Raw genomic sequence first — 25,544 nt, 5'->3', positions numbered from 1 at the left:
CTTTTCTGTCTTCTGAAAGGCCTCTCCACCTCCTCTATTTTTATTGTTGATGATGAAGAAGTATTACTAATACTGTATTACTAATACTGAGCAATAAACCCTCATGGCAGTACATCATCACAGAATGATTCATACACTGGATTGATCAAAACTTAACAGCATTTCCTTGTTCTGCAGATTTCCACTGTCAATCCCACACCCTCTTCCTACGATGACTCACAAGTTTTATAAATATATTTTGTGCACTTCCAAAAGCATATCTATCAGTTTCTTTATGACACAAACTGAAATGTCAAGGATTGCAGGTGCAGAGGGAAGTTGAATAGGCCAACATGCAAACATTACTTTGTAAACTTGGAACTATTTTTACAATGTGGGAATCAAACTTGGATTTGTGGAATGCGTGATAATGTCCCTACTTCAAATCAACCAACATTCTTTAGTTCTCTGAATCATCAGTCAATCATGAAATGGCTAAAATGATCCTGAAAATGTTGTTTCCCCATAAAGTTGAAGAAAGCCAATGGGCTTCATAACAAGAGGAGTTGAGTATAGGAGCAAATTGGTCTTTCTACAGTGAGACCACACCTGGAGTATTGTGTGCAGTTTTTGTCTCCAAATTTGAGGAAGGACATTCGTGCTATTGAGGGAGTGCAGTGTAGGTTCACAAGATTAATTCCCGGGGTGGTGAGATTGTCATATGGTGAAAGTATGGAGCGACTGGGCTTGTATACACTGGAATTTAGAAGGATGAGTGGATCTTATTGAAAATTATAAGATTATTAAGAGATTGGACACGCTAGGGGCAGGAATGTTCCCGATGTTGGTTGAGCCCAGAATCAAGGGCCACAGTTTAAGAATAAGGGGTAGGCCATTTAGAACAGAGATGAGGAAAATCTTTTTCACCTAGAGAGTTGTGAATCTGTGGAATTCTCAAGGCAGTGGAGGCCAATTCTCTGCATGCTTTCAAGAGAGTTAGATAGAGCTCTTAAAGATAGCGGTGTCAAGGGATATGGGGAGAAGGCAGGAACAGGGTACTGATTGTGGATGATCAGCCATGATCACGGAGAATGGTGGTGCTGGCTCGAAGTATGTCCGGAGGGGGGACCTTCCATCAGCAATGGCCAGTTCTGATACATATTGGGGGGGGGGCTGGTTTTACAAAATAATGTCGGTAATTTCAGTGGTTTTGGGATAATGAGAGGAGAGGAGAAGATTTTTCTGGTGGTGGTGTCACGATGAAAATGGTGGAAATTACAAAGGATTGTTGGAGACGGTTGTGGGTGGAAGGTCAGGACAAGATTAATTTCACTGTTGCTTCAGTTTAATGAAGAAGCAAAGGTGCCCTGCACCGTCCAATGGTGGAATGAAGTTAGTGTTATCTGTGGTGAAAATAAGATGGTTGGGACTAGGGACGGCCAAGCTGTCAAACTAGCAGAAGGCATCGGAGTTATCACACGTGTAAGTGGGGAAAGGACTGGACATGGATAAAGAAGAGACTAAAATAATGAATCGAGCAATATGGAAATAAGCATTTGTCCTGCTGAGCTCATAGTGACTATCAAGCACACATGCATTAATTCTGTATTCCCATTTTATTCGCCCTACATTCCCATCGACTCCACCAGATTGAGGTAATTTACAATGGTCTATTAAACTTCCAATACATGTAATTGTGGAGGAAATTGGAGGGAGAAACCCATACATTTACATAGAGAATATGTAAACTCTATACAGTACCACAAGTCCTTATCAAACCCAGGTAAACAGACCAGTGAATCTAGCAATTTTACTTCGGAGTCACGTGAGTGACTACGTGAAGAACCCGCTCAGCAGTGTAACAGCGGCGGCAGCTGGAGTTAGGCTCTCCCGCTGCAGTTTAAAAAACGGAACGTTAGGTAAGTACACTGAGTTGTGGAAGGAGTCTAACAGAGAAGGAGAGTCATGTGTGTGTTTCTACTTACAGAAATGAGTACACTCAGGAAAAGACTCTCGAAGAGAACTGCCCCCCGCTCAACTCCACCAGAGGAAATCTCAGGGGGGGCAGCAACTGGCGGCAGGACCGCTCATAGAGCGCTCCGCCATTCCCGACACCGAGCCAAACCCAGTCCCGCTAATGCCTGAACAGCGGAAGGGGAAAAAATCCACCAGGAAAACTAATTGGCCGGTGATTTCCCATTCGTCAGAGGGGGATATTGAGGAAATATATGGAGTTGCACCTCCTGTTGTATAGTTCCTGCAGGGGGACGAGTGAAGTTCCCATAGTGCGTTCGGCCGAACGCACTACTCTCTGCAGAGTCTTCTTGTCCTTGGCAGAACAATTCCCAAACCAGAAGGTAATATTTCCGGACAAGATGCTTTCCACCACCGCTGCGTAGAAGCACTGGAGGATTCTCGGAGATGCTCTGAACTTCCTCAATTGCCTGAGGTGGTAAAAGCGCTGCCCTGCCTTACTCACGAGTGCTGAGGCGTGTGATGCCCATGTCCTATCCTCGGAGATGTGGACTCCCAGATATTTAAAACAGTTCCCCCTATCCACAGGATCCCCATTTATCCTCAATGGAGTGTACGTCCTCGGATGATGTGCCCTCCTAAAGTTAGTTTGAGACACTGGTATAACAGTTATACGCTCCGAAGCATAAGGCAATAAAACACTGAAGCATAAAGCAATAAAACCAACAAAATCATCGTAGTTTTAGAAACACAGAAAATAGATGCCGGAGTAGGCCATTCGGCCCTTTGAGCCTGCACCGCCATTCGATCTGATTATGGCTGATCATCCAACTCAGTATCCCATCCCTGCCTTCTCTCCATACCCCCTGATCCCTTTAGCCACAAGGGCAACATCTTACTCCCTCTTACATATAGCCAATGAACTGGCAGAGAATTCCACAGATTCACCACTGTGTAAAAAATAATTTTCTCATCTCGGTCCTAAAATACTTCCCTTTTATCCTTAAACTGTGACCCCCTAATTCTGGACTTCCCCAACATCAGGAATAATCTTCCTGCATCTAGCCTGTCCAACCCCTTAAGAATTTTGTAAGTTTCTATAAGATCCCCCCTCAATCTTCTGAATTCCACCGTGTACAAGCCGAGTCTATCCAGTCTTTCTTCATATGAAAGTCCTGCCATCCCAGGAATCAGTCTGATGAACCTTCTCTGTACTCCCTCTATGGCAAGAATGTCTTTATGTCTTTTGCACAAATGAACCATAAATACACCTAGTTAATAGTTTTGAAAGTAGTATTTTCTTACCTCAAAGAAGCAAAACTGGAAAATATGGATCAAACGAAGGTCTGTATACACGCAGCAGCTCAGCTGGTGAGAATATTTATCATGAATGACCTATGACCTGGGCATGCGCAGTTGAAATACCAAACTCACTTATTCTCAAAGGTCTATTGAAAAATGACCAGGTCACTGGGAGGTAAATGAACTACATATGTAGATCGTGAGATTACAACAATATTTTAGTGCAGTCCACAAAGTTAAAAAATATCCACCATGAAATGTTGCTTTTAAAAAAATAATTCAATAAATATTATGTTCTCAATTTAGCTATTTCTGTTATTTTTGTGTGCAATTTCAAGTATTTTTTAAGATGCAAAGTAATTTATTATTGTGAACAGATTTGTAATTAACAAGCCTTCATGCTTTATGCTCTGCCGCAGGTTTTGTGCTACTGAAATTGCTAATGGTATATGCTTCAAAATAATTTGCAGAAGCTATGTAACATTTTTCCCACTTTTGGAAATGGAAACCTGCTGCAAGTTTGTTTTTACATGGGATGTTCATTAAAGAATTCTCATGACTTCAGATAGGAGGTCTAGAGGGATAGGAAGAGGCAAATAGTAATAAATCACAATTTATGCTCGAGTTTAAAACTAGAATGCTCCGTGTTAGGACCCTAATTATTTACAATATATATTAACGATTTAGATGAAAGAATTAAATGTAACATCTCCAAGTTTGTGGATATGACACAAAGCTGGGTGGGAGGGTGAGCTGCAAGGAGGATGCTATGAGGCTGCAGGGTGATTTGGGTAGGTTGGGTGAGGTGGCAGATGCAGTATAATGTGGATAAATGTGAGGTTATCCACTTTGGTGGCAAAAACAAGAAGGCAGATTATTATCTTAATGGTGTCAGATTAGGAAAAGGGGGGGTGCAACAAGATTTGGGTGTCCTTGTACATCAGTCACTGAAAGTAAGCATGCCAGATACAGCAGGCAGTGAAGAAATGGCATGTTGGCCTTCATAGCAAGAGGATTTGAGTATAGCAGCAAGGAGGCCCTACTGCAGTTGTACAGGGCCCTGGTGAGACCACACCTGGAGTATTGTGTGCAGCTTTGGTCTCCAAATTTGAGGAAGGACATTCGTGCTATTGAGGGAGTGCATCGTAGGTTTACCAGGTTAATTCTCGGGATGGCTGGACTGACATGTGATGAAAGAACGGGTCAACTGGGCTTGTATTCGCTGAAATTTAGAAGGATGAAAGGATATCTTATAGAAACATGTAACATTCTTAAAGGATTGGACAGGCTGGATGCAGGAAAAATGTTCCCCATGTTGGGGAGTCCAGAATCAGCCACCCAGAGAGTTGTGGATCTGGAATTCTCTGCCACAGAAGGCAGTGGACGACAATTCATTGGATGTTTTCAGGAGACAGTTACATATAGCTCTTAGGGCTAAGGGAATCAATGAATATGGGGAGAAAGCAGGAAAGGGGTACTGATTTTGGATGATCAGCCATGATCATATGAATGGTGGTGCTGGCTCAGGGCCTAATGATCTACTTATGCACCTATTTTTATGTTTCTGTGTTTAGAGAGAAATTGTTAGGCAGTTTAACATTTAGTTGTGATCTTGTATCTCACTTAGCAACAAAGCTCAGAATCTATAACACTTGAATGATGGGATTTTAGTGACGGGTAATGGTGGAAGTAGCAATTATTTGAAATTATTCTTTGTCTCCACTTGATGCAAGTTGCAGTTTATTTTTGTGCTTTTTATATCAACGGAAATGCAATGGGTTTCAAACTACTTAGTCCATGGAAAGTGAAGATTTTAAAGTGTACTGTTGCAGTTACATGATTGAATTAATATTTTTTCAAAATGACTTAATTTCTCTGCGTCACCCGCTCCATTCTCACGCTGCACATTTGTCAAGTGGTTTGCCATTGGTTTATAATGTACTCACCACCTGCAGCACAGTTGGGATCACAATATTCTCTTCTGGGAATTCCTGAGGTTTAAAAGGCCTTTATCCCAGGCAACCATTCTTTTCCCCTTGAATGAAAAACAAGATGCAACACTATTACTGGAGTTTTTCATGTGTGGTGGATTCATTGCACCTGTTTTTTTGCTTTTTTTTAATTCTTGTTGATCAGCAATAAGTGATTATTTTATTGAAGCAGTGTCATCCCAAAACACATCCACATATAAACGGTTGAAATCACATTGAATTCAAATTAATTGGAATTACAGGTGCACAACCTTTTATCCAAAATTCTGGAAACCGAAAAGCTCCGAAACCCGGACATTTTTTCCAGGATGTCGTCTGCACACCAAAGCTCGCGTTTGGTGCCAAACTTGACCCGAAACGATCCACGGTCAACCCAGGTGTGTACTACTGTAGCGGCTGCCTCCTCCCCGGAGACCGGGGAGACACTTAAACATCTGTAAATCATTGCTTAAATGTTAGTCAGTTTGTTTGGAGGGCTTTTATGTGGTGGGGGGGGGGGGGGGGGGGGGGGGGGGTGGGGGGGGGGGGGGGGGGGGGGGGGGGGGGGGGGGGGGGGGGGAGGGGAGGGGAACTTTAATTCTCCAGAGAACTTTAATACTCGATCCCTGGCTCCGCGGCGCTCCAATTCCAGTGCCGCCCGCGGCCGACGCACGCAGCCCCAGCTCCGCGATGTTGGGAGTCGGCGGCCACAGCGCGCTGGAGCTTACGGCACAGCGACCCGGTAAGGCATTGCCCGCTCCCCGCTGGTATCCCAGCGCTGCGCTGCCGCCAACTCATAACATCGCGGAGCTGGGGCTGTGGGGCCAGGGATCGATTTTGCCAGGGTCCGAGCTCCAACCGGCGCTGCTCTTGGCCGGACGCCCGCAGCCCCAGCTCCACGATGTTGGGAGTCGGCGTCCACAGCGCTCCGGAGCTTACGGCACGGCGACCCGGAAAGGCATTGCCTGCTCCCTGCCTCTCCGTCCAGGTAGGGGACTAAGAATTAAAGTTTCCCCCTTCACCCCCCCCCCTTTCACCACATAAAACCCCTCCAAACTAACTGACTAACATTTAAGCAATGATTTACAATGATTTCCCGGTCTCCGGGAAGGAGGCAGCCGCTCCAGACTTTCCAAGCCGCCCGCACTACCTACCTAATCTACGCTAAAAATCTTCCATTCCGACATCCGAAAAATTCCGAAATCCGAGAAGTGTCTGGTCCCAAGGCTTTCGGATAAAAGGTTGTGCACCTGTACTTTGCTTCTCAAATACCAAAACAGTAATAAAATCTTAACTTTCAAGATACGAGTTTCTTTGACATCCTTGTCCTTATCCGTTCCATCATGACTACAAGACCATCAATGCTCAAATGGAACAGTCTTCAGTTGAGAATCATGCTGCTATAATACTACTACAATACCACTTTTTTTTAACTCTTAGGTGACAGTTGTATGATGCTTTAGCAGATTAGCAGGAATACTACTTTTTAGCCAATCTAGTCATTCATCATTGATAATCTCAAATGTATATGCCTTATCTTCATCGTGAGCCTACTTGTGATACTTAACTTTAAATGAATCATTTTTTTCATTGGAAGTTCAAATAATTATCATAGAGGACCTATGTAGAGCTTTGGTAAAGCCTGGGGTTTTTTTGTTATGTTCATTTTCTAGATGGCCTCATTAATTTTGTGTTCCTTCCATCATAGGTCCCTTTAGTATATTAGACTAATCAGCATACAATTATCAGATTTTATTTCATCAATATTTTTGAATTCATGTCCTCTGGCTTTATTCACGTATGGATGATTCTTTGAATTTGAATGTATATCAACTGGAATTGGGGAGAATGATACCTGCTTTAGTTTTATTAAATGTATTCATTTTTATCCCTGTAGTATTATTTTTAAATTTGCAATCTTGTAAACAGCCTTTGGTAGGGTGGTGGGTATGGGGGTTAGCAGATGCTGGGAATCAGAAATACAATGAAAAATTATGGAAATACTCAGCAGGTCAGGAAGCAACTGTGGAAGAAGAAACTGAGTTTACATCAGAGATTTAACAAACGGTCTGTGACGTGAAGCATTACCTCTGTCCCTTTTTCCACAGAAGCTGTCTAACCTTCTGAGTATTTCCAGAGATTCATCTGTTTTTATGACTAGTAAACATTTGACTTATCTAATACCTTTTAATCCTGCTTTTGGTACTATCATTCCTAACCATGACCTTTTACCAGGCTGTTGCCATGACCTCAGAGATCCTTTAATTTATTTTCTGTTCTATTCATTCCCACAAGATACAATCATGCTTCTCCTTCTGTATTCGAACATAGAAGCAGGTGTATGTCATTTGTCCCCCTTGTGCAGCCATTCAATAAGAGTATGGCTAACTATCCAAAGGCACTGGTTTGTTATGCTGACCTACATCCCTTGATTCCTTTAACATCCAAACATCTGTCAATCTTTGTCTTGAATTATCTGAGCCTGTATGGCACTTACTTTTTGGTGGTCTTTTTATGCCTTGCCTATGCCCTAGGTCATTTGAACACTTTTGCTTGTTTGAACAACTATATTGGCGATTATAACAATTATGTTTTTCTCTAGTGTATTAAGAGGCATGTCTTGTATAGGACAATATTTGCAGGGGTCCAAAAGCTGGAGAGAGTAATAGATTATTGATCTGTGTTGCTTTATACAAGAAAAACTGATTTGCTTAAGGGGATAAAATGATAAACCATTCTCCAGCTATCTAGCCCTAGTGGTTTCTTGCCTCATTTAATTCTGTCCTGAGAAAGCAACAAGCTGCTTGGGCAATGACCCTTGGGTGTAAATAAAGAAATATCCAGCCCACTTTCCAATGATCTTGCCGGGAAATGCATCCTTGTGCAGATCAATTGAGGATAGATTTAGAATTATCTGTAGGGCAGACTAGCCGAGTTCTTTCAGGCTTCCATTGTGTATTGGGTGTACAGATAAATGCTTGAAGATTGTAGGTGGTGGAAGCCTGAAATGAAAACAAAATGCTGCACATCTTGGAGAATTTGTTTTTTTTAAGAGTAGGGTGGAAGAATGAGTTTTTAATATCTATTCAGTGTGTGAGCAGGTGTTGCGCTTGGAGTGTTTCTCTGTAATCAGATGCTGCAAGAAGCTCAAGTATCCCAGAGTGACTTCACCTGCAAGCATCAAAAACAACAACATCCATTTGTGTGGAACTTTTAACATGGAGAAATGTCCCTGGATACTCCTGAGTCATGTTAGCAAGCTCAATTTGCTACCGAGTCATAGATAAAGCATGTGATTTTTTTTAAAGGAGCAGAAGAAAAGAGCTTTATACCAAAGGAATATCAAAACTAAGGGCATAGACTGCCACTAGTGCAACAATTAAAGTTCAGTAGGCCAACATTGGAGAAATGCATACATTTCAAATATTTTTAAAGCTGGAGAAAATGAAGAGGACAATAGGTTAAGGGGATTGAGGGTTGAGAGATATGAAAGGGGGAAGGAAATTACAAAAAAAAATCTTAATGGAGTTATCCTAAATCAACAAGGACGGGTGAAAGTTAAGATGGGCAGCAAAGTTTTGGATGACCTGGTTTGAAGGAGGTCAGTTAATGATGTATTGGGTTAGTCAAGTCTGGTATTGCCATAGATATGATGAGAATTTAACAGCAGATTAGTTGAAGCATGGATAGGGTCTGGTAGTATTATAAGGATGGCCAATGGCACACTTATGATTAGGAATTTGTTTGGTCATGAACTCATCCCAGGTTCAGATGTGATACCACAGTGATGAATTAGACTAGTTTTGGTTTGGGTGTTTGCCAAGAAGAATGGTAACATTGGTGATGGGTATATTTTGACCAATTTGGGGGAAACAGCTTGCTTGACTCTTGATAATTGTTTCTTTCAATGAAATATCCCCTCTTATAAGCGAGTTTGGTATTCCGACTGCCCATGCCCAGGTCATAGGTCACTCGCGATAAACATTCTCGGCAGCTGTGCTGCTGCATGTATACAGACCTGCGTTTCATCCGTAGTCGGGATTGAACACGGGTCTCCGGCACTGCAAGCGCTGTTGAACTACTACTAGACCATTCCCGTCCCATACCGAGTCTCCCATGCCTGTCCGTGGTCAGCTGGAGATGTCAGGGTCAGGGTGACCCTGGATGGACGGGACACTGGCCCGGAGCAGTGGTGGCCCAGGTTTACAGTCAGCATGGAGAAGAAGCGCTAACCCCAGCTCAAATCTGCCTGTCCCACCAGGTTAACCGACAGCCCTGGACTGACGGGACACCGGCCCGGAGCAGTGGCGGTCCAAGCTTACAGCCAGCACGGAGAAGAAGCGCTAACTCCACTGCTCCGGGTCGGTGTCACGTCAGTCCAGGGCTGTCAGTTAGCCCGGTGGGAAGGCAGTGTTGAGCTGGAGTTAGCTCTTCTTCTCCGCGCTGGCTTTAAGCCTGTGCTGCCACTGCTCCGGGCCAGTGTCCCGCCAATCCAGGGTCACCCCAGACATCTCCGCCCGCCCCCTGACAGGGATGGGACACTCGGGAGGGGACTGGGACGGTCCAGTAGGAATTCAACAGCACTTGCAGCGCCGGAGACCTGATTTGATCCTGATTACGGATGAAACGCAGGTCTGTACACAAGCAGCAGCATAGTTGCCGAGAATGTTTTATCGCGAGTGATCGTTGAAAAATCCCATGATTCCTTGCGTTTTCTGGACTACCGAACTCACTTATTCTTCCAAACTTTATATGGTTAATCTAATTGGTGAGAGTAAGATAAGTGGAGAAGCGGTTCTATTTATTTGAATCGATATGTCACTGGCAAGGACCACATTTATTGCCCATTCTTAATTGCCAATACCTTGAATTATTGTAGTCCTCGTCATGTCATGCTGAGTAGGGAATTCCAGGATTTAACCCCAGTGATGAAGGAAAAGTGATGTTTCCAATCGGGATAGTGTGGGACTTGGATCCTTGATCATCTTAAATGAGAGGTTATGGATTGAGACCATTCTTTCAGAGAAATCCAAGCTGCATGCATTTTGTGGATGGTACTCACTGTGCCCCTGTGACAGATGAGGGAGCAATCAAGCAAGTTGCTTTAATCTGGGTGATGACAAGTTTCTTAAATGTTGGTGGAGTTACAGTTTCCAGGCAAGTGGATAGTTTATGACTGTCTTGTAGATGCTGGGAAACTTCAGGGTGTCTGGAAATGAGTCGGTTACTTGCTCACTGTCCCTCACTAACAATATTAGTGTTTCCCCTTGCTGTAATCGTTCCGCTCTTCTGTGAAGAGTGATGCAATGTATTTATTCAGAAATGTACACATCTTCTGCCTTCACACCCAAGTCACAATTGGTTTCTAATGGAAACTACACTTTTGTTATCTACTTCTGCTTTATGCATTTTAAAAATATCCTTGATTTTGTTTGTTAATGTTTCTCATGGTTGCACATTCTGCATAACACAGCCTTGTGCTTTACATCCGGTTATGTATTTTGAAAGTAAAGTAAATAGGAAAATTGTATTATTGTTGGTGACTTAATGTTTTGAAAAAGTGATCAAAGTTAATTGTTGAGAGGTGCGCAGGGGGATGAAACTTTAAAAAACAAGATGTTCTGCTTTTATTCAGTTTCCCCACCCCAACTGACCCAGCTAAGTTGCTTTGCTATTTGATTACCTTGAGCAAAAGCAATCTTCTCATCCACCTTGAACATCACATTAGGATTGTCAACAGTGTTTAATTGTCATATGTACTGGGGATAGAACATTGACATTCTTTCTTTTTGCAGATTTACAGGCCAATTAATGCAGTACACAACAAAACAAATATACAATAATCAGTAATTGCTCACTGTCCCTGATCAGGTAACCAGATCATTGATTAGTGACTTGATTTAGATTAGAAGTATCCTTGGAGAAGAGTGGTTTAGTTTCCCAGGGAGGTAAGTTAAACAAAGTCTATGCTAAAATAATTAAAGTGGACATCTCAGTATTTCTGTAACTGTTCTTATTTAAATTGTTGCAATTCTCAAAATGTTTTGCAACATCTATTCTTTGTTTTGAAATTGCTATTTTATTTGCTCATAGTTTCACAATCTCTGCTGAGCAATTTTAATGTCACATTTTTCCTTGCTGTGCTGGAAAACTTCCTTTTAATTCTGTTTCAATAATGGATGGAATAAAATGCCCACTTTGTGTTATCAGCAAAGGACTATGAAATCCAAAGCATTCTGTGGTCTTTTTGCACTTCATAATAAAAACTTTTTTTTCTATGCATATCTTATCTTGTAACGATATTTAACAGAACTGAAGTAGAATTTAGATCCTTTAAACCAATTTATATAAGCAAGTTTGGTATTCTGACTGCGCATGCCCAGGTCATAGGTCACTTGCTATAAACATTCTTGGCAGCTGTGGTGTGCAGGCCTGCATTTCGTCCGTGTTCGGGATCGGGCCCGGGTCTCCTGCGCTGCGGGCACTGTTGAGTTGCTGCTGGGCAGTCCCCTCCCGTGTGTCCCGTCCCTGCCAGGATGGCCCTGGGCTTGCAGCCGGCGCGAGGGGGAGACACTGTCTCCAGCCCGGCTCTGCCTATTCAGCCGGGTTGGACGGCAGCCGGGGCGCAGGCCTGGAGCAGTGGCGGTCACGGACCTGCAGCCGGCACCAGGGGGGTTGGCTGGTGGTGGGTGGGCCCGGGGGTGCCCGGCTCGTCAGGGAGTAGGTTCCTCGGGAGTTGGAACGAGGTTGGGCTGGAGTTGGCGCTTCTCTGCGCTGGCTGTGGGCCGCTGTCCCGTCGGTCTGGGGCTGTCTGTTGGCACGGTGGGCATGGAGTTGAGCTGGGGCTGGCGCTTCTCCATGCTTGCTGTAGGCCTGGGGGCTGCTGCTCCGGGCCGGCATCCCGTTGGTCCGGAAGTCTCCAGCCACCCTCCTGGGCGAGAATGAGACGCTCGGGGGTATGGTCCAGTGGCGGTTCGGCAGCGCTTGCGGGACCGGGGTTCGATCCTGGCTGCGGATGAGGCGCGGGTCTGTGTATGTGCAGCATCGAGAACCGGTCCAGTTTCCCCCTTGTCAAAGTACATTTCTTAAAGCAGATAGCAACAAAAAACTGTTAAAGGTAAACCGTGGCAATCTTTAATTGATTCGTCAGATGGGTGGCAAAGATCTACAATGAGTACAAACGTTGCTCAGTGCTTCTTGGGCTCCCACTCACAGAACAAAGGAGAGAGTTAGCACAATTATACATTTTTCTTATCAGTAAAACGCTCCTACCAAGTCTGAATATGGCATGCCTTAAATATTCTGTAGCCTTTCACAATATAGGAAAGCTGGGTCCAAATCAAGCTCGTCCAATAACAAGTTATTACTTACCTCTGGAGCGCCGGCTATTTTTTTCATCTTGGCTTCTTTATGGCCTTGAAAAGAAGCACATGTAATTACTGCAGGCTGTCATCTTACTGTATTTATTGTTGACAACCTGTCCTCCATATTGTGTTCCATATAATTTACAAAGTCATTCAGACTTGGCACCGAGTCATTCTTTTGTTCTACTAGTCCAAGCTTTTGTAGAAGAACGACTCCATTTTAGATTTAGATTTGACTATTAGCTCTTTCATTCCCTCCTTTTTATCAAACATGATAACATTCACAGTCCTCTGTAGGTGCACACAATGGACACAAGTATTAGAACAGTAATTAGCGGAATGATAGAGCCATAATGTATCACAGTACCACAAAGTCCACCAAACCAAAGGTATGGCCACCAGTTCTCACTCTCATAATTGACAACCATCCTGATGAAGCTTGTATAGGGCCAATGGATCAGGTGCCACCTGTAGGTGGTGTAATCCTTTCAGCCGATATTGGGGTTGTGCCATAAAGTTGTGCCTGTCCAAGGGTGTTGCCAGTCTCTTCGTAGATCGTTGCACAGGTGAGGTGCTCCCCTTCCCCCCCCCCCCCCCCCCCCCCCCCGCCCCCCTCGTCCTGTGGTGGGGTTCATCACCTTGATCTAGACGCTAGCGTATCCGTGGGTTTGGACAGCTTCTCCCAGTAGGTTTGGGTGGCCTGCTTCCACATCACCACGTAGAAGCGGCTGCTGGACTGGAAGCCAAAGACAAAGCTAGCGTAGATTGCGGTCTGTGTTGATGTAGAAGGTGCCACAGAATTGCTTTGGCAGGGATGCCTGAAGATAACTGGAGGTTAGTACTCTGCATTGTTCCCACAGCATCACTAACCTTCAGTTATCTTCAGGCATCCCTGCCAAAGCAATTCTGAGAAGCAGAGCAGTGTGAGTAGTGTCATGGTCTCAATATAAAGCAAACTTTTTGAGAAGGGTTATGGTGAATTAAAGTGGCAGGCAGCAATAAGCCGGGGGTTTGCAAAGTGATTCAATCTGCCTTTTGGTTTTACCAATGTCGAGGTAGACATATTGTGAGCACGGAATGCTGTACACAAGATTGGAAGAAGTGCAAGTGAATTGCTGTTTCACCCAGAAAAATCATTTGGGTCCTTGATCAACACAAAGGGAAAAGATGAAAGGACAGGTGTTGCAGCTGCTGCAGGTGCATAGGAAAGTGTCAAAAGATGAGTGATTGATACGAACTGGTAGGTGTCAGCAAGGTAAAAGTTGCTTTGAAATACTGATAGGGTAGGGAATATACATTTAATAGAATTTTGAAGCTGACAAACTGCAAAGGATGATCTGTTGAATGTGGAGGCTGATGTTAGATAAGAACTAGGGTCACCTGCACCTATACAGAAACCAAATTCCATTTCAGTTGCTGCCTTGTTTCCACCATGCTGTGATTTTCACATTGTCCACAGCTTGCTCTTCCCCTTCTGAATCTCTCCATGTCCATTATAAATTAGTAGAATCTATAGTTATATCTCTTCCTCATCTATACTCTTATGATGAGACAGATGTGCTCCAGAAATGTCTTGTCTTCCTGACCCCTGGCCTATCCCCTGCCCTAGTGGACAGTTCCCTTGACTGCATCTTATCCATTTCCTGTACCTGACGTAATTTTTCCTGCCTGGGCACTACCTTCAGGAGGGCATACAGCTCCTGATAGCGGGCATAAGTCAACACTCTATGCGGGAGTTGCCTGGCTTTTACCGCGATTTACTCAGAGGTAGGAATCTAGTCACCTTCAGCCAGGATGCTGCTCCTTGGGGGGAGGGGGGTGTTGTGACTGCAAGGGTGGCCGGTCCTCATCCTGTCACGGTGGGTATCAAGGAGAGGCGTTTGCGTAGAGTGATTCCGACCAAGCTTAACTCTGTTCCGTCGGCATTGCTCATAGGCCCAATGTCCTTTCCCGAGAGCCGGCTCCACGCAACACGAGCCATCTTTCCGAGATGCCCTATTATGGATTCCTGGGCTAGGTTATTGTATTTTGTCTCAAGCAGGCCTTCTCCAGTAGATTGATGAGAGAGAGAGAGAGAGAAGCCCAGACTAGTCTCAGTGGGTATTGAGACAATGTCCGATGCCTTTGAAATGTCTTGTCTTGAAAGTACCAACTGATAGGATGCCTTTGATATGTGACTGCTGATTGACAAGAGACAAACTCAGACGCATCCTGTAGTAATGTGTATTGACTGTACCTCTGACCATGACTAATTTCTTTAGGTACACAAAAATGCTGGAGAAACTCAGCGGGTGCAGCAGCATCTATGGAGCGAAGGAAATGGGCAACGTTTCGGGCCGAAACCCTTCTTCAGACTGATAGGGGGTGGCGGGGAGAAGGAAGGAAAATGTAGGAGGAGGAGCCCGAGGGCTGAGGAAGGGGAGGAGACAGCAAGGGCTAATAAAATTGGGAGAATTCATTGTTTCATGCCCGCAGGATGCAGACTCCCCAAGGTGCTGTTCCTCCAATTTCCGGTGTTGCTCACTCTGGCCATGGAGGAGATCCAGGACAGAGAGGTCGGACGGGGAATGGGAGGGGGAGTTGAAGTGCTGAGCCACTGGGAGGTCAGGTAGATTCTTGCGGACCGAGCGGAGGTGTTTGGCGAAACGATCGCCCAACCTCTGCTTAGTCTCACCGATGTAGATCAGCTGACATCTAGAGCAGCGGATGCAGTAGATGAGGTTGGAGGAGATACAGGTGAACCTCTGTTGCACCTGGAACGACTGCTTGGGTCCTTGAATGGAGTCGAGGGGGGAGGTAAAGGGACAGGTGTTGCATTTCTTGCGGTTGCAACGGAAAGTGCCCGGGGAGGGGGTGGTACGGGAGCGAAGGGAAGAATTGACAAGGGAGTTGCGGAGGGAGCGGTCTTTGCGGAAAGCAGACATGGGGGGAGATGGGAAGATGTGGCGAGTGGTGGGGTCACGTTGGAGGTGGCGAAACAGACAGAGGATTACTTGTTGTATGTGACGGCTGGTGGGGTGAAAGGTGAGGACTAGGGGGACTCTGCCCTTGTTGCAAGTGGGGATGGGGAGAGAGAGCAGTGTTGTGGGATATGGAAGAAACCCTGGTGTGAGCCTCATCTATGGTGGAGGAGGGTAACCCCCATTCCCTGAAATGTCCTCATTCTTCAGATGCCCTGGTGTGGAACACCTCCTCCTGGGAGCAGATGCGGCGTAGGCGGAGGAATTGGGCGTAGGGGAAGCAGGGTGGGAAGAAGTGTAGTCCAGATAGCCATGGGAGTCAGTGGGTTTATAGTGGATGTCAGACAGAAGTCTATCACCTGCAATGGAGATAGTGAGGTCAAGGAATGGTAGGGAAGTGTCGGAAATAGTCCAGGTGTATTTGAGTGCCGGATGGAAGTCGGTGGTGAAGTGGATGAAGTCAGTCAGTTGTGTGTGGGTGCAGGAGGTGGCACCAAAGCAGTCGTCGATGTAACGGAGATAGAGGTCGGGGATGGGGCCCTGGTACGTATTGAACAAGGATTGCTCGACTTAACCAACCGACAAATAGGCAGGCGTAGCTGGGGCCCATGCGTGTGCCCATAGCTACGTCTTGTATTTGGAGAAAATGGGAGGAGTCAAACGTGAAGTTATTGAAGGTAAGGACCAACTCTGCTGGGCGGAGGAGAGTGTCAGTGGCTGGGTATAGGTTGCTTCTCTGGTCGAGGAAGAACCGGAGGGCTTTGAGACCATCCTGGTGGGGGATGGAGGTGTAGAGTGACTGGACATCCATGGTGAAGATGAGGGGGTGAGGGCCTAGAGAATGGAATGCGAGGAGGCGGAGGAGAGTGTCTGAGGTGTCTTGAACATAGGTAGGGAGGGATTTAACCAAGGGGGATAGGATGGAGTCAAGGTAAGTGGAGATGAGTTTGGTGGGGCACGAACAGGCAGAGACAATGGGTCTACCGGGACAGTCGGGTTTGTGGATTTTGGGGAGAAGGTAAAATCGAGCCGTGCGGGGCTGGGGAACGATGAGGTTGGAGGCTCGGTCGAGCAAGGCGTGGGAGTTGATGAAGTCGGTGATGGTGCTAGAGATGGTGGCCTGGTGCTCGTCAGTGGGGTCATGGTCCAGGGGTAAGTAGGAGGAGGTGTCCGAGAGTTGGCTCGTGGCCTCAGCTTTGTAGAGATCGACACGCCAGACTACCATGGCACCTCCCTTGTCGGCTGGTTTGATAACCCAATCTGGGTTGTTGCGGAGTGACATACCCTCACCATACCCTCTCATTTCACTGTACATCTCGTATGTGTATGTGACGAATAATCTTGACTTGACTTGACTACCTCCATCATGCTGATTCCAAAATTTGATGGCTATTAAGCATTTACATCTAAAATTGAAATTAGTGCAAATGTTATAAAATCATAAGAGTGCAGTTCAACTCGATAGTAATTGTAGAATCAAACAAGTTGATCGCATGAAAAATTGAGTGGTATTTATTCAAATGCTATTCATTAGATTTCATCCTTGGGTTTCTTTGCATTGGTAAAATTGGGAAATGTGTTAATTGTTAAATTGATGACTGGTGTCATTTTTATTTTGGTTCGTTTCAAAAGTAATCCTGGAAATCTGAAACAAAAACTGATAATGCCAAAAGTAGTCGGTAGGTGAAGCAGCATCTTGAGTGAGTGAAACAGACAGCTTTTAGGGTTGATGATCTTTCATTAGAATGATCATGATAACTGAAATTTTGACTTTCTCTCACCGTAAGTGCTTCCAGACCCAGTGCTTTTATCTCATTGTAAACTGATACTGTAACATTGACTGTCTCAATATTTCCACTATACTTACACATTGTAACCTAATCTTTCTGAACTTGCAGCACTTTGTTTAGTCAGGAGTGACCCTAGTGTCATTATCAGACCTGTTGACGAGGATAATGTTGTGTGGTTTGGCAAACTGACCTCTGTCTTGCTCTTACAAATATCAGTTCTCAACCACCTCCTTATGCCTCTCTCTGGACCATGGCTCCATCACTAAACAGCAGCTCATTTCCTGCCAGGCAGTCCTGAACTAAATTTCGCAGGTGATCTTCTCTACATCGCTGCCATGGTCTGTTTCTACCTCTTCCCAAAGATCCAGTTGTCTGGGCTGACCATTTTCTTTTGCCGCCAGGCTTATTTTTATCATAATTCCAGATTATTTTCCCGTGGTCCTCTATTTTTTCCCTTTCCTCTTTCTGACAAAGGGTCTTTAACCTGAGACACTAAATGCATGCAGCACAATTCTCCTTACAATAATGCCTTCCATTCCAGGCGAAACAAACTAAAACATCAGTCACTTGATGCCAACTGGATTGTTTGTGGAGCAGTGTGCTTTTTGTGGGTGTGATCCTAAAAATGTCTAAAATCTCAAAATACCTTTGAAAACAAACTCAATTGAAACCTTGATTATCCATTTGCCCTCCAGAGATGCTGCTTGACCCATTGAATTCCTCCAGCTGCTCTCCTTTTTTTGTTAATACTATGTAATGGTTGTGCCATACCAGTTAAAATTATTCTTTTGTCTTAAAGTCAGAACTTAAAATAAATGAACAAATTCTACCTTGTTTTATTTAATGATTGCTTGCTACAGGAGACAATTGGCAGATTAGTTGCAGTAGTCAAGTCAGTGTTGGAGATTCACTGTGATGGATGTTTATGTAAAGTGTGGTCTTGTTTTTTTTTGTAATTGTTAAGATTGTAGAAAATGCAATTTTGTTCAGACCTAGCTGTTTGAATGACAATAAAAGGCATTCTATTCTATTTCTAAAGTGCTTTCAAGCATTCTGGTGATGTAACAAGGCACCATGTAAATGCAACTTTTTAAAAAGAACTAGAAATACACAGTACTTTGAATATGCTCGAAAATGAATATCATACAAAAGTCCTGAAGAAACTGCCCAAGTATAAACGATAGAGCAGAGACATGGCATTATCAGTAGTGGGCAATCAATTAAGGAAGATGCCCAAGGGTTTCATAATAGCTTACATCAATATCTGAATGATTTAGATTTTGAAACTCAATTTAAATCGATGAAAATTGCATCAATCTGCTTGGAAATTATAAAGAGCAAGTTAGATAAATTATGCTTTGTGGAGAAATGGCAGTTGAAATTTAATGTCAACGCGTGTAAAACAACTGTTGAAATACCCAGGTGACAAAAGTTCAAATAATGGTGGTAATGCGACGTGCCAAAGCTGTTCGATAGCACTCAGAAATATTTAAGGAAAAGCTTGGATAAATTCGTATTATTTCATCACTGAAAGAATGTATGTTATATCAGCTATTTGCATTTGACATGCATCCTTAATAAAGAATGCTACCAGATATGTTCCGACACTGGAGACACAAGGAACTGCAGATGCTGAAGCCTTGATGCTGCATGACCCACTGAGTTTCTCAAGTTCTGACACTAAGTCACTTAATGAAATTTAAGGACAAAGATTTGAAAGCCTGGTTAAACTAAAGGTTATATTAAGCCGCAGAGGAATTAAAACCAATGATTTACACTAGAAATATTAACTTTTAAACAGTTATAAATGCAGCACCCAGATGACACAAATCGAGATCTCATATTCACATAGTTCATGATTGACTAGGTAATCCCTTTATGAGCATTGCTAAAACTTTCAATTTCATTTTGTTCCATGGGATCTATTGATACCTCATCTGAAAGATAGTACCTCAATACTGCACTTAAATTTGAGGCCAGATTGTGCTCAAGTTGGTAGTAGAGGTTTAATTTTAAATACAGATATTTGTTATTTAGTTACAATCACTTGTTACTAAATGCTTAAATGAAAAAAAAAAATGATTGACCTTTACAACAAAGGTACTTTGACTCTGAGTCCCCGAGTTTTCTCTATCCTTTCAAATTGTACCATGTTTTATTCTCCCATCCCTTTTGTAGAACATTAGTGCATTGTTATGGATCCAAGTAGTTACGCAAGGTTAGAGCATAGTTTGACAGCCAGTTCCACTGAATCATCAGAGATGAAGTCACCAATTATCAGGTACGGGAACTCGCTAATTTTACATTTCATCCAATCCTATACTGTCTTCCCACAAGGTCTTAGATAGATATAGAATCACTTCTCCAAAGCCTGAACAAACAAAGGAACTGATGTAACTGTCAGTGGCTGAAGTCCCTCTATTCCTCTCGAATCACCCTGTCCTGGAAGACCATTGCCATTTCTTTGTTGTCACTGGGTTAATATCCTGACACTGACGTAAGCATTAGAGTAGCTTCACTACGGTACAGACAGCAGTGGTTAAACAAGGCAGCTCACCATTGCCTCCTGAGAATATAAGGCATTATTCAAGAGTCTAAAATAGTCATCACAAAGTATTGCTGGTTATGTCCATAAATCATGATTGGAGAAAAGCAGATGGACCATTTAGCACATGTAGACATTTGGCACAGGTAGATCGTGATTTAGTCTAGCTCGATGTACCTGGCTTTGCCCCCATTTTTCCTAAATACCTTTGTATTCTTGGGCATAAATATGAATTAACCGAGTAACTCAAGTCTTGCACAGATGGAAGCTGCGCCGCTGAGAGAGTGGATGTTGAGAGCGAGGTGTACCGCCGAGAACAATTGGGGGGGGGGGGGTACTTTCTGTCTGTCAGGTACTTTCATAACTTTGTCGGTGATCTTCCCCACATCGCTGCCATGGTCTGTTTTCCACGTGCACTGCTGAGGCTGTATGCAAAACAAAGCACTTCTGCACCGAAGTATGTGTGGCAATAAAATATTCATTCATTCACCTGGTCAGCACTCGTGCATGGACTGATGTGATGTAGAATTTGTGATTGTCAATGGGACATGTAACATTCAGATCTCATGTCAGATATAAACCAAATATCACCAACAATCTATCAAAATCCCATGTGTTCAGTGGAATAAATATTACCAAGACCCTGTCTTCGATAACCTGGTGGTCCTTATTGACCAGAGTGGGTGAACTACCTCCCCTAATTTTGGAGTCCATTATTATCTGAATTTTATGGCAAATTATTCTCAAGGGAATCCATATCAGCATCAGAATTTGTACATGATTCACAAGTAGGCATAGGTTGAATGACACGTGCTGATTTTTTTCATCACCCTTGTTCCAAAATTCAAAAATGTGGCAATTGGAATTAATTGAAATAGCATTTAACAGTTCAGGGCATAAACAACTACTGAAAATAATGAAGTAAGCACAAATTATGTCATAGGTGATTTAACAGGAAGAAAAACTGGAGTTTAAGGACAAGCACAACAATGTGAACCGCAGTTGGGAAGAATTTAAAAGGATTTGGAAAGAAATGAGCAAAGTCATTAGGTAGGCAACAAGGAGTAAAGAAAATTAAATCTGCAAGAAACATTAAAGAAGATAATGAATATTATACATACACATAAACTTAAAGGAGGTTGTGCTGCGATATGTATTCAGGAAAGACAAAATGTTAAATAGTACCTGGGGAGCATTGGGGAATAAAATGAAATTAGTTTAAGATTGGTGTAAATGGAGGCGTATAATATGGAAACAGGCCGTTTGGCCCAACCTGCTCATGCAGACCTAGCTGCCCCATCGACACTTGACCCACCTCTCTGCGTTTGGCCCGTATCCCTCTAAACAGCGGGACAGGCAGCATCTCTGGAGAGAAGAAGTGGGTGATGTTTTGGGTTGAGACTCTTCTTCAGACTGGTTAGGAATAAGGGAAATGAGAGATATAGACGATGATGAAAGAACAATGAATGAAAGATTGAAGAACGGAGGAATTAGGAGTAGTTGATAGAGTCTTTGCGGTTTCCCAATTCCTCCGTCTATGCTGCATCTGCACCCAAGATGAGGTGTTCCAGTCCAGGACATCCGAGATCTCATTCTTTAGGGAACCGGGGTTTCCCTCTACATCATAGATGAAGCCCTCACTCGTGTCTCCTCGGTACCTTGCAGCTCCGCCCTTGCTCCCCCTCTCCCTCGTCGCAAGAGAGACTCCCCTCCCCCTGGTCACAACAGTACCCCAGTTCTTATCTTTCACCCCATCAGCCATCATATACATCACATAATCCTCCAAATTTTTCGCGATCTCCAATGGGATCCCAACACTAGTCACATCTTCCAATCTCCACCCAGTTCCGCAGAGACCGTTCGCTCCGCAACTCCCTGGCTAACATATCCCTTCCCACCCTTCCCAGGTACCTTCCCCAGCAACCACAGAAGATGCAACACCTGTCCCTGTACCTCCTCCCTCAACTCTGTCCAGGGACACCGACCGTCCTTTCAGGTTAGGCAGAAGTTCACTTGCACCTCCTTCGACCTCATCTACTGCATCCGTTGTGTACATCGGCAAAACCAAACGTAGACTGGGCGATCGTTTCGCTGGGCACCTGCGCTCAGTCCGCCTGAACCTACCTGATCTCCCAGTTGCTAAACATTTTAATTCTCCTTCCCATTCCCACACCGACCATTCTGTCCTAGTTCTCTTCCATTGTCAGAGTGAGGCTAAATGCTGCTAAATGAACAGCTTCTCTTTTCTTTATGAATTATGAAGCAGTGTTATGAATGTTCATTTATCTAACTTCAGATAGCATTGGCCTTTCCACTCTCTCTATCCCTCCCCCACCCAAATTGCACCAGCTTCTTGTTGTCATCCAACAAACGGCTAACAATACCCGTTTCCTTTATCATCGTTACTTTTTTGCATATCTTTGATTCATTGTTCTTTCTCTCTCATCATCGTCTATATGTCTCGTTTCCCTTATCCTTAACTAGTCTGAAAAAGGGTCTTGACCCAAAATGTCACGCAATCCTTCTCTCCAGAGACGCTGCCTGTCCTGCTGAGTTACTCCAGCATTTTGTGTCTATCTTCCTTTTAAACCAGCATCTGTAGTTCCTTCCCACACATGTATCTGTTCAAATGTCTTTTTAAACATTACTAGACTAAGTGCAGACCCGTTGGGTCCGCTCCCCCAATGCAATATTCCAGCACTCACCCGTTCCCCCAATGCAACCCGTTACCTCAATGCAATATTCCACCACTCGCGCATAGCCTCCAACTGCGCAGGCGCAGCTCATTTTCCCTCATCCCCCAGCACTCCGTCAGCTCCTCTTCTCCTCCTCTTGCCCCTCCCTCTTCTTTCCTCTCTCCTCCCCAATCCCTCCCTCACCTCTCCCTCCCTTTCCCTTCCCCTACCCTCAGTCACTCTCTCCATCCCTCCATAACTCCTCTCCCCTCCCTACCCCTCCTATCCCTGTCCCCCCCACTATCCCTCCTCACTTCCCCCACTGCCCTCCTCTCCCTCTATTCCCCACTCCTTACCTCCCCTCCTTTCCCTCTATTCTCCCTCCTCCCCCACTCTCTCCTCACCTCCCCCACTTTCCCTCCCTCTCCCTCCCTACCCCCTCCTCTCCTTCAATACCCCCACTCTCCCTCTTCACCTCCCCAGGATATTTCCCCTGTCCTCCTCCTCCCTTCCCCCAATCCCTCCCTCACCTCTCCTTTCCCCTACCCTCAGTCACTCCCTCCCTCCATAACTCCTCTCTTCCTCCCCCTTCCTATCCCTCTATCGCCCTCCTCCAATATCCCTCCCCCACTGCCCCCCCTCCTCTCTATTCCCGCTCCTCCCCCACCAGACATGAGATAGGAAACAAATGAAAAAAGAGGAAGAGATAGATTTCTCTGTGGGTTTTGAAATTGATTGACAGAATGTGCAGGAAGGGGTGCCGCCTTCCCGGCGACTGACAGGAGAGTAGACCAATCGTGTGGCAGCGACCGACAGGAGAGGAGACCAATCTCCACATACGGGTTTGAAAATTATTTTAAACCTTAATAACTTTTAAAATATACCATAGCTCGGAACAAAACTTGTTGCCCTTGTAACACAGGAGAATGGTGAGTAAGGTGGCGCAAAATTGTAGCGCTATCGTGTACCGTTTTTGCGCAAATAGGAAAAAAAACTAAAAACTGGAAGAGCACAAGATCAAATTTTTAGTTATCTAGATACAAAATAGATTATGTAGATAGATTATATAGATAGAAGATAGTACCTGCCTCAACTATCTCTCTGGCTGCTAGATCACATAAAACACATTTATATTCCTTGGCTTTTGACCCTGCTTGAGACTTTTGCTCCTGTTTTAGTGCTTTTAATGTTTTTAATTTTATTGTTTTTACACTCTCTTTTAATGTTTTTATTGTCATGTAATAATTTTTTGTCCATGATTAGTCATGTACAGCACTTTGTTGCAACAGTGGTTGTTTTAAAAGTGCTCTATAAATAAAGTTATTATTATTATTATTATTATTAGACCTGCTCCCATAGCCAACTTCTGAGGCTGATCAGTGGGTCGAATTAGCACTGTGCGGCCAGGGCTCTGGAACGCCAGCCCAGTTAGAGGCGGCAGATCCATTCCCATAGCCGATTTCCAAGGGCGGTATTTCGGCTCCACGATGGCTTAGGCAGACCGCTCTCAGACACGGACCAATGTGATGCAGAATCTGTGCGTCTCAATAAGAAAAATAATCTTAAAACGGCTTAGGCCAGATATTGATAATCATCGACGAGAGAAGCCTTGCGTTCAGTGGCACTATGACACCAGAGATCTATTCTTGCTATAAGAAGGGTCTCGACCCGAAACGTCACCCATTCCTTTTCTCCAGAGATGCTGCATGTCCCGCTGAGTTACTCCAGCATTTTGGGTCTGCCCCCAATCTTGATAATCCGGTGGTCTGTATTTTACATGAGTGTAACTAGATCAACAATATAAATGCTCTGCTCACAAAAGCAGGTCAAAGGATGGGTATCCTGAGTAAGTTGCTCAAGTCGTGATTTTTCAATACTTATAAGATCCAGTCAGCAGGATGGGTAGAATGGAGTGCTTTCCACCCATATGGGTGCAACAACAATGTGAAAACTTGACACCATCCAGGACAGCTCTCAATCTAATTCTAAATGTTCAGGCCTTAACATGCTTCGCATGAGTTTCTTATTTCCAAACTCAGTCGAGAAAACTCTAGGAGCCTACAAATTCCCTCAAAGTTGCATAATAACCATCACCATATGCACAGTAGGTCAATGAGGAAGCTTGTCCCTGAAGTATGTCTGCAAAACTTCCAGGACATTTATTTCTACCGCACAAATAAATGTCTGTCTTGTTTTAAGTCAGTTTTGTACTTTATTTACACCTATTTGGTACCTAAGTGATGTTCAAAAATATCGTCATATGGATTGGTAGAGGAAGATAAATTAACATCAACTGCTAAAGTGTTTTGTCTTTTGCTGCCCATAATAAAAAAAATATTGAAGCCTGGTCTAAATATACAAGACGCCTAAACTACTTTGCGGAAGAGTTATAATTAAATAAGATACTCTATTGATTTTTTCTTTTATACCTTATATAGTCATGTTACTCAAACAAGATTGTACGATTGTGCTTTTGGTGATTGCTTCAAATTGAGAAACTTAAGATCCAATCTCATTGTAGTACGAAAATGGGTGAATGCAGCATTTATAATTTTATTAATCGTCGGATTCTATCAATTTGCCTGAAATGTTCATGTTAATAATGGATAGTGCTTCTAAGAAGTGATCAATGATCAATTCTGAAATGTGCGCCTACGAAATGTACACCTATGACATTTATAATCTAACCAAATATCATGACATTTTTAATGTAAATTATATTAGGTACATTTTTCACTTTCAATGTAAAATGCTATCAGAGTAGTTTTGTTGTATTGTGTTTTGTTTTATTTATTGATGTATGTTTGTGGTTGCGAGTGGTCATCTCATTGCAGATTAACAAAATATATTAGAATAGCATCGCAACCAACTGCTGGAGGTACGCAGCAGATCAGTCACCATTTGCAGAGAGAAATGGATATGTTGTCTGGCCCACTGAGTTCCATCCAACAGTTTATTGTTTTGCTCTACGTCCAAGCTTCTGCA

The 25,544-nt window shown here is 43.9% G+C and overlaps 1 protein-coding gene across 1 annotated transcript in view; it reads left to right on the top strand.

The window, feature by feature from the left end:
* The window catches only part of LOC129709722 (protein argonaute-3), a 112,453-nt gene that overhangs the window by 11,489 nt on the left and 75,420 nt on the right, over positions 1-25,544 (top strand). The window lies entirely within an intron of this gene.

The sequence above is a fragment of the Leucoraja erinacea genome, chromosome 26 (assembly GCF_028641065.1).
Source record: "Leucoraja erinacea ecotype New England chromosome 26, Leri_hhj_1, whole genome shotgun sequence".
In the NCBI taxonomy this organism is placed as follows: domain Eukaryota; kingdom Metazoa; phylum Chordata; class Chondrichthyes; order Rajiformes; family Rajidae; genus Leucoraja; species Leucoraja erinaceus.
Note: the sequence above shows the minus strand (reverse complement) of the source record. Positions and strands in the feature narration are given on the sequence as shown.